Raw genomic sequence first — 18,738 nt, 5'->3', positions numbered from 1 at the left:
GGATGGTATCATTCTCCTCCACATTCTCCAGGAACATAAGATGACACAAAGATAAGATGACATAAACTTAAGTTAAGACATGAATTTTCTTTAGTTACTAGGAAAAACTTGCTAATATTTAATATTTGGTCAAATTTGGGGGATTAAAATTTTATAGAGATAACTGTAAAGTTCTGCACTTGGATTTAAAACATCAGCTACGTAAGTACCAGATAGAGAAGATCTTGGGGATTCATTGAACTACAACCTCATTCATCAGTGTGACATTATTGCCAAAAAATACTAAAATCGTGGGGTCACATTAAAATGCACATAGTTTGTGAATATATAATTATGCAATAATACATTTAATAATATTAATAATATGTGCTTATGTGTAATGAGGGAGATGATCACCACATTGTACTTAGTCTTGCTCTGACTACATCTGGAGTATTATGTTTAGTTCTAGATGACAGATTTTAGGGAAGGATGAGGAGACTGGTTAACAACCAGATAAGAGAATTGGTTGAATTTGAAATATTTAGCCTTGAAAGCCTGTCATCCAGAAAGGGATTAGACTCATCCTAATTGGCTTCAAAGTACAGAATTAGGACAGAGAGGCTCAGTACAAAAGAGTGGTTAGACTCTCCAAAGAGGGAATGGGTTGCCACTGGGACTAGTGAGTTTTTCACTACTGGATTTCTTCAAACCAAGGCTGGATGGAGTTGCTAGAGAGGGAGAATAAGTATTTCACTATGTGACCTCTGAGATACTTTATAACAGTGTAGTATAATAGAATAATATAACAGTATAATAGAAAGAATCTCGTATTTGTAGTTCCAACCCAATTTCCATTACTAACTAGCTGTGTGGCTTTGAGCCATTCACTTCATCTCTCTGGGCCACTGCTTCTTCATCTATAAAACAAGAAGATTGGGCTGGACAAACTCTAAAGTCCCTTCCTCCTTGAAACCTTAGGACCCTTTCACTCTAGATCCTAGAACCCTAATTTCATATTTCAGTTATGCTGATAGTAAACTGTGAGTGGCAAATCACTTAACCAGTCTGAGTGTGAGTTTCTTCGTCTGTGAAATCAGGATAGAATTGTTTGTTTTACACATCTTACATAACCGTTCAAACAGGACTATAAATATGTATGTATGTATGCATGCACATATATATGTGTGTACACACACACACACACACAAACACACACACACACACACACACACTGTAATTTGTACCAATAAAGTGCTGTATAAAATGATGATGAGTAACAGAATGAACACTGGATTTGGATTTAGGAGACCTGGATTTATATCCTGGCCCTAATATTATTTGGCATCATTTCTTCATCAGGGAAATGGGGATAATAATATTTACACTCAGAGGGCTGTTTTTAGGAAATCACTTTTAAATCATAAAGTGTTACAGAAATGTGTCTTTTTGTTACATATATGTGATATGTCCCATGGCATAATGGACAAAGGGCCAGCTTTGGAGTTGGAAAGACCTGAGTTCAGGTCTTGCCTCTGACACACACTGGCCATGTGATGATGGGCACATCACTTACTTTCTCAGTGCCCCTAGGAAACTCTTTAAAACTATAAGTTTCAGAGCTGGTCTAATCTACATTGGCAGAGGGAGTTTCCTCACTGGGAGTTCATAATATTGAATAAATCATGGGTCTGTAACAAAAGAGAGAAATGAATTATTTCTCTACTAAAATCTTACCATGAGTCCAATATGGCTTTTACTGAGAGGTTTGTTCATAGGAGGGTAGCTAGAGGTGGCACAGTGGATAAACTACCCCCATATCTTTGCCAAGAAAACTCCAGATGTGGTCATGAAGAGTCAAACACAACTGAAATGACTGAACAACAACAAAATTATTCATAAGAAATCACATCCCAGGAGAGAAAGACCCCTACTGGAATAAAGAGATAAAGACAATAAAAAAGGTATAGCAATAGAAAGTAAGGTAGAAACAGACAGAAATCATTAGAGATCAAATAATAGAATTTTAGAGATAGAAGAGAACTTTGAGGTCATTTAGGCCAACCCCCAAATTTCATGGATGAGGAAACTGAGTCCTACAGAGATGAAGTGATTTGCCCAAGACAAGAAATAGCAGGGTCAGGGTTTGAAACCTGTTTCCATTTTTCCCCTATGCTTTGTTTCATTTAAGACTGTCTTCTCTCAATAGTTAAGAGACATGTGATTTATCTTTATTGAACCATTGGAATTTGTTTTCTCTTGATATAATGAGGCAGGGAAGATTGAAGTAAAAATTTCCTCTGCATCATCGGGTGGAATAAAGTCTAAGACCATATCATATTAAAAGCCCACATCCACCACCAACAATTTGCAAATATTTTGCATTTTACAAAGTACTTTCAAATTACCAGGTGATCTAGTATAAAGAACAACATACTGGAAAACGCCAATCAAACAAGAGACCTGGGTTCTAGCTAAGCCAATAACAAGCCATGTGACTTTGTCTGAACAAAAAACTTTTATGTTTCTCAAGTTATTCTGCTGCCACTATCTTGCCCTAACCTAAGCACCTAGAGCCTTCCTACTCAAATTCTCTGCTAGAATTATCAGTTATCTATATGCAATCCCTAAAATATACTTTACACACCTCTAAATCTGCTTCTTCCTTTCCTTGCACCTAGAATGTCTTAAATTCTATACTCAGCTGATCTGAATCTTTCAAGTCCAAGCTCAAGTCCCACTTGGTCTGTGACTTCCTAGACTACTCCACCCCCTAAAGATCTCTCCCTCCTCTGAACTTCCATTGCACTTAGGATCTATACCTTTCCTCTGGCACTTTTCCTATCTGATGATGACTCTATCACCAACAAGGAATGAAGTGTATTTTCCAAAAAGAGAAACAAAGTGAAAGGAAGAAAATGGGCAGATTACACTTGTGGAGATGCCCTGTCACTGTGCTCCTTGCTCAGTGGTTGAGGCATCTTTGGACACATCAAACAAATCCATGTGCCTCAGTTTTCTTGTGTAACTCATGCTTTTCCCATGGCGCATCAAGCCTTTTATCCTCTCAGAAAAAGCCACTGAATGATGGAGAGATAAATGGAAAAAAGACCAGTCTGCTCCCAATATCTGCAGAAAACAATTAGCCTCATTATGAAATGGGTCCACAGGCTCATGATAGCCTGACTATCTTGGAGAAATGGGGAAGAGAGTATATCTGCATTTAATCATTTTGCCTATGTCATGTTACCATCCATCACAGCTATTCTCCATAAATAAGAACAACTTCCCTAGGTCATAGAAAAAGAAGGTCTGGACCATGCAACCCATTGAGGCAGCTAGGTGGTATAATATAGCGCTGGAGTTGGAGCCAAGAAGACTTGAGTTCAAATCTTGACAAGCTTACAAGCTGTGTGACCCTGGCCAAGTCATTCAACCTCTCTCAGTCTTAGTTATCTCATATGTAAAATGAGAGGTTTGGACTCAAAAGTCTCTAAGGTCCCTTCTAGTTCTACATCAGTGGCCCTACATAACCTGCAAAATCTGGTAAGAGATAGTCTCGTCTTCAGAGAAGAAGTCAATCAGCATTTTAGGGTAGTGACTAAGAAGCAGCATAGGTCTATAGTAGCCAAATGATGGAGCTGGGTTTAGAAGTCGCTATAACCATAATGAGGACAGCTAGGTAGTGCAGTGGATGGAGTTCCAGGCCTAGAGTCAGGAAGATTAATCTTCCTGGGTTCAAATCTGGCCTCAGAAACTTATTAGCTGCTGACCCTGAGCAAGTCACTTGCCCTGTTTGCTTCAGTTTCCTCATCTGTAAAATGAACTGGAGAAGGAAATAGTGAACAGCTCCAGTATTTCTGCCAAGAAAACCTCAAGTGGGGTCACAAAGAATCTGACACAACTGAAAAGTACTGAACAACAATAACAACATAACCATAATGAGGGGATTGCTTACAATGATTGTTATGTAGCTATGTGTATAGGAAAATGTCTCCCCTTGCACTGCTATGGTTTTCAACTGCAAAGATCACTAACATCTCACTGCATTCTCATGCGTGACCCCATGACCTATGGGGAATGCATATAACTCCCAATTTTATGGATGGGGAGACTGAAGCTAGGCTAGAGGAAATGACTTATCCACCATCAGCTTAGATGAAGTTAACTCCCTTCTCAGTAAGCGTGTGCCTAACCTTTTTATGGCAGATTGCATCTCCTGGTTTCTTAGGCTGTATATCATGGGGTTAAGCATGGGAGTGATGACTATGTAGCTGATGGAGACAGCCTTGTCCATGGGGAAGGAGGTGAAAGGCTGAGCATAGATGTAGATACACGGCACAAATATCAAGGATACCACAATGATGTGGGTGGTGCAAGTGGAAGAGGCTTTGCGCCTCGCCTCCCCTGAGTGAAATCTCAGCATCGCCAAGATGAACGTGTAGGAAGCCAGGAGAATGAGGAACCAAATAAGAACCAACATCCCACTGTTGGTAATCATGAGGAGCTCCAATAAAGAGGTATCTGTACAGGCAAGTCTCAGAACTTGGGGGATATCACAATAAAAGTTATCCAGGATGTTGGGGCCACAGAAAGGCAAGGGTAGCAAGAGAAGAAGCTGGACGATGGAGTGGACAAAGCCTCCTGCCCAGGCAGCCACCACCAGCCCAAAACACATCTGAGGGTTCATGATGGTGACATAATGGAGGGGCCGGGAAATGGCAACATAGCGGTCAAATGCCATCACTGAGAGGAAGAAGACTGTAGCACCCCCTAGGAAATGGAAAAAGAAGATCTGGATCATGCAGCCCTGATAGGAGATGGTTTTGGCCTCAGACAGGAAGTCAACCAGCATCTTGGGGGCAGTGACTGAGGAGTAGCAGAGATCTACAACAGCCAAGTTACAGAGAAGGAAATACATGGGAGTGTGGAGTCAAGTGTCAGAGGTCACTATAGTTATAATGAGGAGGTTTCCCATAACTGTTGTTATGTAGACAATCAGGAACACAAGGAATAGAAAACCCTGCAGCTCCTGACCTGTGAGAGTCCCAAGAGGACAAACTCAGTCACCCTGGTGAGGTTCCCTGCTTCCATAGAATCTTTCTAATGCACCTAGAGAGAAAACACACCGTTAAAACACACACACACACACATGTGTGTGTATGTCCTTGTCCCTAGAAATCTTAAGGGTCAGGACTTATTGGATCAATAAAAATTTTGACCTATCATTCATTATGGGTAAAGTTCCTGTTTTGGAATCTCAAGCCTTAGGGAGAAGGAGGAGGAGGAGGATAAAAAGGGTAAGAAAAGTTGGTTCTCTAGGGCATTCCAAGATCGAAGGCACTGGGTTTAATGCCTAAGAGAATGTTAGCAAATAGATCTAAGAAACAGAACTTTCTGTATGAAAAAAGGAACAAGTAATGAGGGGATGCACAGTGGAAGTATGATCTGAGTCCGATGTGGTCATTTCAACTGAAACAATATTGATTAAGCCTTTGCAATATGGAAGACATTGTGCTAATCATTGGTGATAGAAAGACAGAAATAAAATAGTCCCTGCCTTCAAGCAGTTTACTTAAGATGAGGGATAGGAAATGTACACAGATAAGTATGATAAGACAGGGAGTAGAAGGGGCAAAGGACAAATCCAAAAAAGTGCTCTGTGAGTATTTGAAGAGAGGCCCTGGGGCTTCAAGGAGAACTATACAGAAGTGGTGTACCTGAGCTAAATCTTAAAGAAAGATAAGGAATCTTATAGCTTTGGGCAGAGGGTGGGGGGAGCATCAGAGAATAATCCCTTTTAGGGATTATTAGGGTGTGAAAAGCTTGTGTGAAAGTTTTGAGACAGGAGGAAACATCAGGTTGAGTACAAGGAACAGCTACTAAGTTAGTTTGCCTGAAATGTAAAGCATGTGTGAAGAGAAATAATGTGAAATTAGATTAAAAAGATAGATTGATGTCAGATTTTACCTTAAGTGTCAGGATATGGGGTTTGTATTTTATCCTTAAAGCAATTGGAGGCTCCTGAAAGATTTTGAGCAGCAGAGTGACATAGTCAAACCTGGACTTTAGGTAGATTATTTTCAGAGCTATTGTGAAGGATGCATTGAAGAAAAGGGGGATGTGGCAGATGGTTAATTGGGCCCCACTTTATTCCAGTTAGTATTAATCAATTTAATATGGTTCTGTAGGGGTAGTAATCATAAGTTCTGCATAATTAGGTCTCAGAGCTGTGCAGTGCAGATTGTAAGTTCACTTGCTTAATCACAGGAAGCTAACTACAGAACCTCCACCCTTGTTTTTCCTTGTTATGGTGACCATGACCAGCATGGCAGAGTGGGCTACTTACATGGAAACAGCCCCAGGTATTTTTGTTGCCCCTCCATCCCTTGTCATTCCTCTATTGCCCAACATGGGGAGATGACCATGAGCACTTGCTAACTTGAAGCTTGCCTTTCTACTGGCCCTTGGCCAATGTAGATGTTTTGATGTCTGTTTATCAGTCCAGCCCCATGGATGTAATCACTTGCTTGGTAAGACTTCCTGAAGGTCAAGATGGGTCTGCTAAGGTCTGCTCACTCACTTTTGTCAGCTCATGGGATTCTGCATTTTGTGTAGACACTCCTAGAGGGTCAAGGACAAGGTCTATCCGCCAGTAGGATTGTACTGTTTTTTATCCGCTCCACCTGAATTTTCTGGGTATCAAGCACTATAAAATTAAGGCCCTGGAGGAAGTGGGATCTCATATCATGAGGAAGATCCAAAATCCATTTCATTAGAGGAGGCCATGGACCCTTTCATAAAGTGTCATTGGCTAAAAGCTCTGCCTTAGTGGTTTTTCTTGCAGACCAGACAATTTTAGAATTCCCACAGACACAGGAGGCAAACAGATCAATAAGAAGTAATTTTGGTAGCCCAGGTGAGCAGTGATAAAGACCCAAGCTAGGATGATGGCAGTGTGAGTGAAGAGAAGTAGGTAGATTTGAAAGAAATTATGGAGGTAGAAGCTGGGGGATAATCAGGGAAGGTTTCCTTGAGGATTCTTCTTTGAGCTGCTCTTTGGAGGAAACCCCCTGCTTACATGCACACTTTGAGATGGGGTCCCAGAAAGGGAGAGACACAGAGCAGGATAAGGTAGCATGAGGGCCACAGATGTCTCTGAGATGCTAACCAAATCTCCAACCTATCTCTCACTTGACTCTCAGAAACCATATGAAAATGGAGATATTCCATGAAACAAATAAAAATAGTGTATATTTGTGTGCTGATAGCATGAAAAAAGTGAGGTGAGGGAAGATAGAATGAGGGGATTCTGAAATCTAATCTGAGGGGCCATAGGAATACTAACAATAGAAACAACAGAATTAGTTGGGAGGTAATATCATATATTGTATAATGTCATATCATATCAAAGTATAATGTCGTATTGTATAATGTCATAGTATAACATCATACGTAAATGAGAGGAAGGAACAGAAGGCAATACAACAAATGTGGATGAAGAGAGACAAAAAAGAGGAAGAGGCTGCATCACAGAGAAAGTGGGAAAGAAAGTGGGGAGAAGATGGAGAATGTGAGGGAATGAGGCTGACAGGAAAAGATAGAGGACTGACTTGAGCTGGTAGGAATTATATGTGAAGTCTATAAATTGTGTGCTTCTTTTTAAGAAGGACAGCATTGCTCTGTGTGACTTGTGTGTTTGCATATCCTCTGCCTCACATTCTCCTTTCATTTCATAAATACGTTTCTGTGTTTGTTCACTGAAAGCCTTGGTTCCCATATGCAACAGAATTTAGATACATTACTCCTCATCCTTGTCTTCCAATCTCCATCGTCACTCCACCAAATGCACTTCATCCCTCATTGCCCTCACCTCTGACATCTTGCAGTGGTGTGCTGGAACCAATTCATACTGGCTCAAGAGAGCCAATTGTTAAAAGTTCATTTTGAGTATTTACACTTTGGAAATCAAATGTAGCAAATGGTACAAACAATAGGGTTTGAGTTATTGTTTTGATGTTTAAATTTAAGAAAGTGATAGGGGAAAGATAATAATGCAGATGAGATTTAAAAGCATGCCTTTTAGGAGATCCAGGTGTTAAATATTTATTAGCATATGCCTGCTCCTATGCTTCTTATAGATGCTTCCTTGAACCCCCAATTACAAACCTGAAAAAAGGAATGTGATGCTTTGATTCTATGGGTCTCTCACTTACCTATAATCCAGAATGGAAGATGAGATTTAGGACTTAACATCCTCAAAGACATCCTATAGTTTCAAAATCTCTCTGATGTTTACCCCAAAGTAATACATACACGGGACTGGGCATTACACCTGAGAGAATACCCACAAGGGAATAGGATTGGGTTAAATCCAAAAAAGGAGAACTGAGGTTGGTGTTTTCAGGGACAGAGCAGCAGTGGGATTTATTAAAAGAAAAAAGACAGTGTCTGAATTATTGCATCACACGGTTTTTAGTGGCCTTCTATAGAATAAAACCACCAAGGAGATTACAAATTATGGGGCTAGTGGGGTATAGAAATAGAAGTATGAGGAAATGTTTCAGTCCCTTCAAATGAGATGAACCTCCAGGGAGATTTATAAGGACCAATTCATAGGCTTCTAAATGTTTAGCTGTCCAGTCAGCACCCTGGACAAGACCAGCTCTTTTATTTGCCCCCTTAGACGTGAAATGTAAAAACCCAGTCAAACAGCTAGATTGTGTCATTTGGGAGAGGGAGAGGAGGATTATGTGAAAGTGCACATAATACCAAATAATTGGGTTGGTTGCTTTCTTACCGTGACATGACTGTTGACATGACCAATGATTAAACAGTTTTGCTGCTGCTCTGGCACTCGGTAGACCCAACCTCTTTATCAGGTGAGAAAGAAAAGAAAAGGTCATGAGATGCAAGAGCAAAAAAAAAAAAAAGGACATTAATAATCTTCTTGAATCCATTCTTACTAATAGGCAGAGCCAATACTACCTGAAGGAAGAGTTGTCAGCTGCTTACATAAGATACCCGGAGCCCAGATAGTCCAACTCCCTCATTTAATAGTTGAAGAAACTGAGGCCTAAAAAGGTGAAGGGACTTGCTCAAGGTCCTCTATCTTGCTCCTCTTTTCCTTTGTGCTTTCAGTGCCTGAAAAAAAATTCACCATGCACAGGGAAACAAAGCCATGGAGGGATGAGAGTGTTAGGGAATGTGTTTTGAGGACAGAGAGTCAGCTAGTTTTGCTGGAGGCTGGAAAGGCCCTGGACAGGCTAGAAAGGATGGCATTGGATTGGGGAAGTCTTTGACTTCCAGGAAAAGGAACTTAAACTATATTCAATAGGAAGTTAGTGTTCCTCTCCCTCTGTCCAAGTGGGGAATCATGCCTTTACATGTAGGTGGTCTGTCCAAAATTTTGATTGATTATAATTCACAAGGTATCTTGGGGTTTAGGGGCTAGATTTTTTTTCTTCCCCATTTACTTATCATATCATTAGATTGTTTGTTTGTTTTTCAAAAAACTGAGACAATTAACTTTTTTGTCTCATAAAGTTTTCATTTATGGTTTCTTGAAATACAGCACTGGAAAACCAGGCTTTGTTAACGCCCATTGTGATTCAAATGGAACTACCTGACTATGCCTTTAAACCCAAATCACTCTTTCACTGATTGGCCAATAGTGGGTCCCAGTCCAAGCCTCGTTTGCTCATTGTTTGGGTTTTGATGACTTAGAGTGAGTGTAAATAGCAATTGTCTCTGTTCTGGCCAGAAACTCTGAAGGTCTTCCTCTCCCAGACTGATTCTTTTATGGAGGCAAACCAGACCACCTTTTGCCTTAATTCTTATCTAGCCTTCCATTACTGAATGGACATTGCCTCAGACAAGTTGAGACCTGGGAAAGAACTTAGGTTGGTCTCCCACTGCATCGAGGCCATCACCAGTAATCTTGACCTATGTCTCGCCTCTGGATTCTGATGGCTCTGGAGGAGAGAGTGAGAGTTTGCACAGCTCTGCCTCACTTAAATCCAATTCACTTGCAAGTCAAGACATCACTTTCAGATATCATTGGTCCTCTTCCAGAATAAACAAAGGCTGAACAGCAATCTGTGAGCAGCCACTGAAAATTTTCCAGGATAACAGTAAAATGACCAGATCTTGGCACAAGCACAGTTACTCTGGTAGAGGTATAAAGCATGGAGTAGAAACAAAAGAATGGACATAAGACCTCTTAGGAGGCTATTTCAATAGTGTACTCAGTTAATAATAAGGTTCAAATTGGGTGGAGCCAAAGGTAATGGAAGGGAGGGGACAAATGCAAGACAGATTGTGGAAGGAGAATAAACAAAATAACTGATCAACTATGAAAGGCAAAGGAGAAAGAAGAATCTATGTTATAGAAACTTTTCATGAAGAGAAAAAAACTGCACTCTGTGAAATTCTTTTTACAGTAGAGATATTGTACCAGTTCCAAAACCAGGTAAAGGTAAAGTAAGATACAAAACTATTTATGTTCATGAGCATGATTAACTAAAATTTAAAATAAAACACTGGTAGGTAGAATAGAGAAAGATACAAAATTATCTTTATGTGGAAAAATGTTCAGTGTTAAGGAAGCAATTAACACATTAAATCACATGAACAATACCAATAATTTAATTAAATGTAAATAGTTATAAAGCAAATTTAATTGGTTGTACCTGTGTTTAGTGGTAAATTTAAGGTAAACCATTTAAAATCTAATCATACTATCAAGAGATGCATGTAAATCTTTGACAAAATACAAATTCCCCTGTATATTAAAAACACTAAGATACCTGTGTGGGGTACAAAGACCCTTACCAATAAATCAGAGATTCAGAGATATTAGGAAAAAGCATAGTTCATTTATTGGCTTTCTTGAGAAAGGGCTCCCTCAGAGCACCCAAAAGATGGTGCTGACCAAAGAGAGCTCAGCAGATTATATAGATCCTAACCACAATACCCCCACCCACCCACTGGCTCTTCTTCCCATTGACTGGACTTTGGAGCTTACAGTCTAAGCATGGAAACTTCTCCCCAGCACCAAGGACAAAAAGGATGCAAAACAGGGAATGGTTTGCTTCAGCAACTAGGGAGGGGGCCTGGGGAGGGATAGAATCTGGGTGAACAGGATGTGGCTCTGTCACCTGATCTACTTGTGTCACTCTGCTTTCTCAGTGAGGCAGCTTCTGAGAAATGTAGGGAGGGGTCAGCTGTACTGAGGGGGCTTCACTATTTCAGCATTCCGTTAACACCTGAGAATGAAAAGATTTTTCCTTAATATGATAAAATAAATTCTCTTGAATCCTAGGGTCAAAATTATGCATAATGGACAAATAATAGTATCTTTCACGTTAAGAATAGCAGGGAAACGAAGGTGGCCATTCTCATCATTGTTATTTGACAGAGTTTGCTACTGTGAGTGATAATAACAATCCAAGAAATAATTGTTGAACAAAAGGCTGCTAACTTTGAGTTCTCTCTACATATGAATGATATGATGGTTTCTTTAGAAACCCCAAGAGAATCAACAAAAGATATTCAAGATATAAGTGGCTTCAGAAAAGTAACCAGTTATAAAACAAATCCACGGTAAATCATAAACTATTTCTATATATCATTAACCTAAATCAGGAATAGTAGCAGAAAGAGAAATGTTACTTAAAATAATCATGAAATGTGTTAAATATCTATCTGGGAGTTAGCCTACCAAGACACACATGATTAGTATAAATACAAAAAAAAAGTATAGAAATTAAAGAAGAAATAAATGATTGGAAATACTGAATGTAAAAACTTAGATCATGCTGATATAGTATAAATAATAACACTGCTCAATTTAATTTCCAAATTTACTGCTATGCAATCAAAACACTAATAAGTTATTTCAAAGAGTTTTTAAATGTCCATTTTTTTTGACCCAGTAATACCACCACTAAATGTATTGATTTAGAACATTATTGTCAGCGAACAAAAACTAGCAGTACAAACATATTGCTTTTAGCACTATTTTAATAGAAGAGGAGGGAAAAAAAGCCTGGAACAAAATACATGACCAACAATGATAGGGGAATGGACAAAAAAAATTATGGGCAAAGTTATTGCTACTAAGGACCTCTGGTAATGATGAATCAAAAGAAATATAGGAAGACATAAAGTAATGCAAAGTGAATGCAATAGAACCAAAAGAGTGATAGACAATCAACTAAACTTTTCAAAAAATTTTTATTAATTTATTTTGATTTATCAACAATCACTTCCACATGCTTTTGAGTTTAATATTTTTCTCTCCCTTCCTCCCCCACCGCCCTCCCCAAGATGGAGCACAATCTGATATAGGCTATACATTTACATTCCTATTAAACATATTTTCACATTAGTGAAGTTGTCCCCCTGTTTATGCTTTTCTTTCTCCTTTCTCCTTCCCCCCCACTAGTGTTTTGCTTTTGACCACCGCCTCCTTCAGTCTCTCCTCCCTTTTATTGCCCCTTTCCCTTTTCTTCCCCTTTGCCCTTACTGCTTCTTCCCTCCCTTCTCTCCCCCTTCCCTTTTCTTTCCCCTTTTCCTTTCTATTGCCTATAGGGCAAGTTAGATTTCTATACCTAACTGATTATTTTATTCCCTTCTTGAGCCAAATCTGATGAGAGTAAGGTTCAAACAATGCTCACCCCCCTCTCTTCTTTCCCTCTGCTGTAATAGGATTTTGTGTCTTTTCCTGTAATGTAATTTACCCTTGTCTGCCTCCTCCTTTCTCAGTACATTTTCTAAGATCAGATTGATCCACTTATTTGGATCCATTTAACCCACTTGATTAGATTTTTTTTTATCATTACATCAAAGTCAACTAATATCCACCCTCTTTATGTATACTCCTTTAACAAGGTGTGATAACAATACAGTTCTCAAGGGTTGCAAGTCTCATATTCCCTTGTAGGGGTTTAAACAGCCCCCCCCTTATTAACAACATATTGTATCCTTCTGTCTCATTTACCTTTTTAAGTCCTTGAGTCCTGTACTTGAAGATCAAATTTTTTGTTGAGCTCTGGTCTTTTTATCAGAAAGTTTTGGAAGTCCCCTATTTCATTGAATATCCATCTCCTTCCTTGAAAAATCATGCTCATTTTTGCTGGGTAGTTGATCCTTGGCTGCAATCCAAGCTCCTTTGCCTTATGGAATATCATGTTCCACACCCTGCGGTCTTTTAATGTAGAAGCTGCAAGGTCCTGTGTAATCCTTACTGTGGTTCCATGATATTTAAATTGTTTCTTTCTGGCTGCTTGCAGCACCTTCTCTTTCATCTGGTAATTTTGGAATTTTGCTATTATATTTCTTGGCGTTGTCAATTTGGGATCTCTTTCAGGTGGTGATCATTGGATTGTTTCTATGGTTATTTTCCCTTCTGGTTCTAGGACTTCTGAGCAGTTTTCCTTTATGATTTCCTGAAAGATACTGTCCAGGCTCTTTTTTTCATCATGATTTTCAGGTAGTCCAATAATTTTTAAATTGTCTCTCCTGAATCAATTTTCCAGGTCGGTTGTTTTACCAATGAGGTATTTTATGTTTTCATCTATTTTTTCATTTTTTTGTTTCTGTTTGACTGATTCTTGCTCTCTCATAGAGTCATTAGTTTCCATTTGTCCAATTCTAGTTTTTAACAGATTGTTTTCTTCTGTTAGTTTTTGTACTTCCTTCTTCAATTGGTCAATTGTGTTTTTTAGGGACTTGTTTTCTTCAGTGTACTTTTTTTCCAATTGGCCAATCGTATTTTTTAAGGACTCTTTTACCTCTCTCATTTGACTTTTAAAATCCTTCTTGAGCTCTTCTAAGAAGGCTTTTTGGGCTTCAGACAAGTTCATATTCCCTTTTGATGTTGCAGATGTGAGTTTGTTGACAATGTTGTCTTCTTCAGAATTTCTGTCTTGACCTTCACTCTTCTAATAATATGAATCTATGGTACGTTTCTTTTTTACTCATAGTGTTTCTTTATTCCCTGGCCTTTAAAGAGATTGAGCGCTCCTGCTGGGGAACAGAGGTCACCGACCCAAGTTTCTTGTGTTGGGAGCCTAGGTCTTAGTCACTGGCTTTGTATGCTGGGACCTCTTATGTTGGCAATTGGAGGCTGTAGGGCTCTGGTAGCTTACCTCATTTTGGGCTGGAAACAGCAAGGCTGGAACTTTCAGGAAATTCTAGGTTGCCTGCTTTTCCTCTCCTTTAGCTTTCTTCAGCTCCTTGTAGATGGGTGCTGCAGGGTGTTTATCTGCACTGCTGCCTCCGTCATTTCTGCTAATGCACTGGGAGATTCCTTTGTAGTAGAGTGCTGAGGCACCTGGAGGTTTTCTGAGCTGGTTCCCACTGGTTAACACCCTCCCCCACAATGAGGCACTCGGAGGTCCAGGTGTTAGGGTTTGCCTGCTCTACCACCTGGGCTTCAGGATCTCTCCCTGGTTGACAGTTGGAAGCTGTAGGGTTCTGACAGCTTACCTGGCGTTGGGTTAGAATCAGCAAGGCTGGGACTTTAGGAAGACTCTAGGTTGCTTTCTTCAGCTCCTTTCAGATGAATGCTGTAGGGCACTTATCTGCCTAGGGTTCTTTGTAGTGATACTTCCCTTATTTTTGCTGAGGCACTGGGAGACCCGTCTGCTGGGCTGCTGCACTGCTGCACCCCATCTTTCTTCTAGTTCAGGTGTTCCAGGGTTTTTTTCTGGGGTGATATTTTCTGGGTTTTCAGAGCTTGATAGGGGAGAGTGAGAGCGACTACCTTTTTACTACGCCATCTTGGCTGCCAGGAACTGGAACAACCAACTAAACTTTTCAAATGAAACTGCAAATAACAATAAAAGTCAGGATAAAGTCACAGGGCAACTTCATCAGTACCTTATTACAGTTAATGCATATTTTTTATTTCTTTCAATAATATGTAAATTGCAGGAGTGTACAAATGTGCATTACAAATGTTACAATCGTTTTTTATATAATACGTATACATTATATAATGTAATATATTTTAATAAACACAAACTGTAGGACCTCTGGTAAAAAAAAACAAATGCAAAAATAAAGATGGGGAAATTCAAGTTGGATATGACTTCATGCAAAAATGGAATTTGAGTTTTAGCAAAATACAACCTGAGTCAACACTAAGATATAATCACCAAAAAAGCTAATGCAAAGGGCAGCTAGGTGGTGCAGTGGATAGAGCACCAGCCCTGGATTCAGGAGGGCCTGAGTTCAAATCTGCCCTTAGACACATAACACTTACTAGTTGTGTGACCCTGGGCAAGTCACTTAAGCCCATTGCCTAGCCAAAAAAAATTAAAAATTTTTAAAAAGCTAATGCAAATTAAGTCCGCATGGTTAGAAGTATAGAGAATGAAAAATATATTTGTCTCATGGGACACTGCCTTAATCAGATCACATCTAGAACTGTGTGTTCTCATCTGGACTTGACATTTTAGGAAATGAGATTAACAAAGAGGAGATCATTTAGAGGGAGGGTTATCAAAATGGTTAGGGGGCTGGATTCAGTGGTAAACAAGGGTAGGTTGAAGGGACTGAAGATGGTTAGCATGGAGAAGAGAATATTTAAGTAGAATATTTTCAGTGTTGGTTTATGTTTGAAGACCTGGTATGTAGAAGAATGGTTAGGCTTATTTTGCCTATTCACCAGGACAACAAAAAAGATAAAAATATAGAAGTTACAGAGGAGTGGATTTGGGTGCAATGTAATATTCTTAAAAATAGGGAGTAAGGATCAAAAACCAGAACTGGTTACCTCAACACGTAATGAGCTCCCTATCAATGGAGGTCTGCAAATGGAAGCTAAATGAACCCTTGTGGTATTCCAAGTGTAGAGTGGGTGCATGATTTAGGTATGTGTTGGACTAGCTGACCTCTGAAGTGTGTTCCACCTTAAATACCCTATAACTCTGTAACTAGTAAGCAGCATCACTCTCGATAAGTCATCCAATCTTTTGTTTCTTCATCTGTAATATGGAGATAGTATTATTTACTCTACATAACTTTTATGGTTGAAAGAACCATACATGTCCCAAAGTGCATGTGTATGAACCACTTTGAATGGCTTAGTAGCAAGACTTCAGGACTTGATTTCAACTGGGATTGAAATTCTATCTCTGAGGGGCAGCTAGGTGGCACAGTGGAGACAGCACCAGCCTTTTAGTCAGGAAGACCTGAGTTCAAACCTGGTCTCAGATATATAACACTCACTAGATGTGTAACTCTGGGCAAGTTACTTAACTCCAATTGCCTCACAAAAAAAAGAAAAAAGAAATTCTATCTCTGAAGCTAATTGTCTAAGGGCGGGGAACCTATGGCTTCAAGGCCACATGTGGCTCTCAAGATCCTCAAATTTGGCCCTTTGACTGAATCCAAACTTCACAGAACAGATCCCTTCAATGGAAGGATTTGTTCTGTAAAACTTGAGGTCAGTGAAAGGGCCACACCCAAGGACCTAGAAGGCCACTTATACCCCCAAGGCTGGAGGTTCCCCACCCCAGTTCCATTAATGAATCACACTATCTCAGTGAGACCAGTCTCCTCTTCTGGGCAATAAAGACAACAATATAATGTCACATACCCTATTCCATTCACTTATAAGAAAAGTGTGCTGGAACCCTATAGCATTACATAAATGTATATTATTAATTTAAATTATTTTATTATGTATCCTGTTTCATTACACATATTATTACAGCATATTATTAATTTATTTCATTATGTATCATCTTTCCCCTTGAAACTCTGCTTCTGACTTCCTGGATTTTACCACATTTCCCCTGCTGCCTCTCCCCCTGGAATTTCCCTTCACCTTTCTAGTCTCTTTCTCCCATTGATGACATCCTCCATTTTGGGCAGGATCCCAAACTAGCCATTTTTCATTCCTCTCCTAGTTCTGCTCTTAATTGTGCAGACTTTGCCACCCTGTCTCAGCTATCTTCTCACCTGGAAAATCCCTCCACTCGTCCTGCCCTCTACTCTTCCCCACGGATGAGTTCCTCCCTAAGCCTCCACTTTGGAGAGGGGCCCAGGCCAGTCAGCCATCCTCTATTCCCCTCCTGATTCTGCTTATAACTCTTTAGATTTAGCCACCATGCCTAGCACACAGTATGTGCCTAATAAATGCTTGTCACCTACTTGTGTGCCATTATTGTCTCATATTGACTCAAAAATAGTTCTTTTGGGGGCCCTTATTCAAAGAAACACACACATACACACACATGCACAGGAGAGAAAGACATAGTGACAGAAATAGAAAAAGGTAAAAGAGGACTAGCAATAGAATTATGGAATTGAAGAGTGTAGCATACATCAGTAGCCATCTAGTCTAGCTCACACTCCAAAAGAATCTTCACTACAACATACTCATACTTATTCAAAGAAACACACACACACACACACACACACACACACACCCCTAGGGGAGAAAGACAGTGGCAGAAATAGAAACAGATAAAAGAGGACTAGAAACAGACTCATAGAATTGTAGAGTGTAGTTATTTAGTCTAGCTCATACACCAAAAAGAATCTTCACTACAACATACCCAACACGTGGTCCTTCACTCTGCCAGAAGGTCTTCAGTGAGGGGCAGCCCGCTACCTCCTGACATAACACATTTGATCTGGGGATGGCATTAATTCTTAGGAAGTGTATCCTCCAACAACAAGGCTCAATTTGCCACATTTCAACTTCCACCCATTGTTCTAGCATGTCAAGGTCTTTTTGAATCCTGGTTGTCATCTAATTCAAGAATAGCAGAAGTTGCCTTATTAAACATTTTACTAATTTGATGTCAACTGTATCTACTACCTTCTCTTCATCGGCCAGTTTTGAAATACTATCAACAAAGGAAATGAAGTTAGCCTGAGAACTTCTTCTCAATGAAGCCATCCCGGCTCTGTTTGACTAACACTATTCAATAACCATCTCTTTAATGTTTAGTTGTAGAATTTTGCCAGGATCGAGGTCAAGTTTACTGACCTAAGTTTGCAGACTCTCTCTCTTTCCTTTTTTGAAAACTAGGAAACCTTTGCCCTTCTATAGGCCTTCAGATCTCTTGCCTTCTCCACAATCTTTCGAATGTCATGGACATCTCAGCAGTGACATCCACCAGTTCTTTCAGTGGAAACACAGAGAAATCACTAGAAGTAGAGAGATAAAGACAAAAACAGAGATGAAGATAACACAAAATAGACCAACACACACATTTGTGGAGAAAACCTCAGAGCTACATTTTTTAATTCATAACTGGTTCACCTTAGGTATCTCATACACACCCTTTAGTCTCAATTTTCTTGCCTACCCCAAGCCCTCCATATTCGGCATGAAGCCTCCTGAACTCCTCTTAGAAAAGTCATCTGAATAACAGAAGAATTATTAGAAAGAAGAATAGTATGTTCCACAACCCTACAAAAAAGCATTTGGGAGATAACACAAGAGACAAATATGCTCAGACATGTCTAGGATATGAGTTTACAGAATCGGTACAATGTAACTTTAGTGTGATAGTAGGGAAGGGATGAGAGGAAGTCATTTGTCTGTATAACTTGTATTGATGCCACAAGTAACTATTCACCATAATCAATACACTATGAATAGGAGAGTTTATATTTCTCTTCTAAGAGTGGTGCAGAATTCCTACATAAAAACCCTATTGATCTTTTACTCCATCCTCACAATATGCCTATGCACAATATTAGGGAGAACTATAGAATTAGAGTAGGTGGTAA

At 39.6% G+C, this 18,738-nt stretch overlaps 1 pseudogene; it reads right to left on the bottom strand.

Annotated features, from left to right (window-relative positions):
- Positions 1-4,099: 4,099 nt before the first annotated feature.
- Positions 4,100-5,073, bottom strand: LOC110211869 (olfactory receptor 4D2-like; annotated as a pseudogene).
- Between the last annotated feature and the right edge of the window lie 13,665 nt (positions 5,074-18,738).

Source organism: Phascolarctos cinereus, unplaced genomic scaffold (genome assembly GCF_003287225.1).
Source record: "Phascolarctos cinereus isolate Bilbo 61053 unplaced genomic scaffold, phaCin_HiC Scaffold_5;HRSCAF=322, whole genome shotgun sequence".
In the NCBI taxonomy this organism is placed as follows: Eukaryota; Metazoa; Chordata; class Mammalia; order Diprotodontia; family Phascolarctidae; genus Phascolarctos; species Phascolarctos cinereus.
The sequence above is the reverse complement of the archived record's forward strand: the minus strand, read 5'-3'. Positions and strand labels throughout refer to the sequence as shown.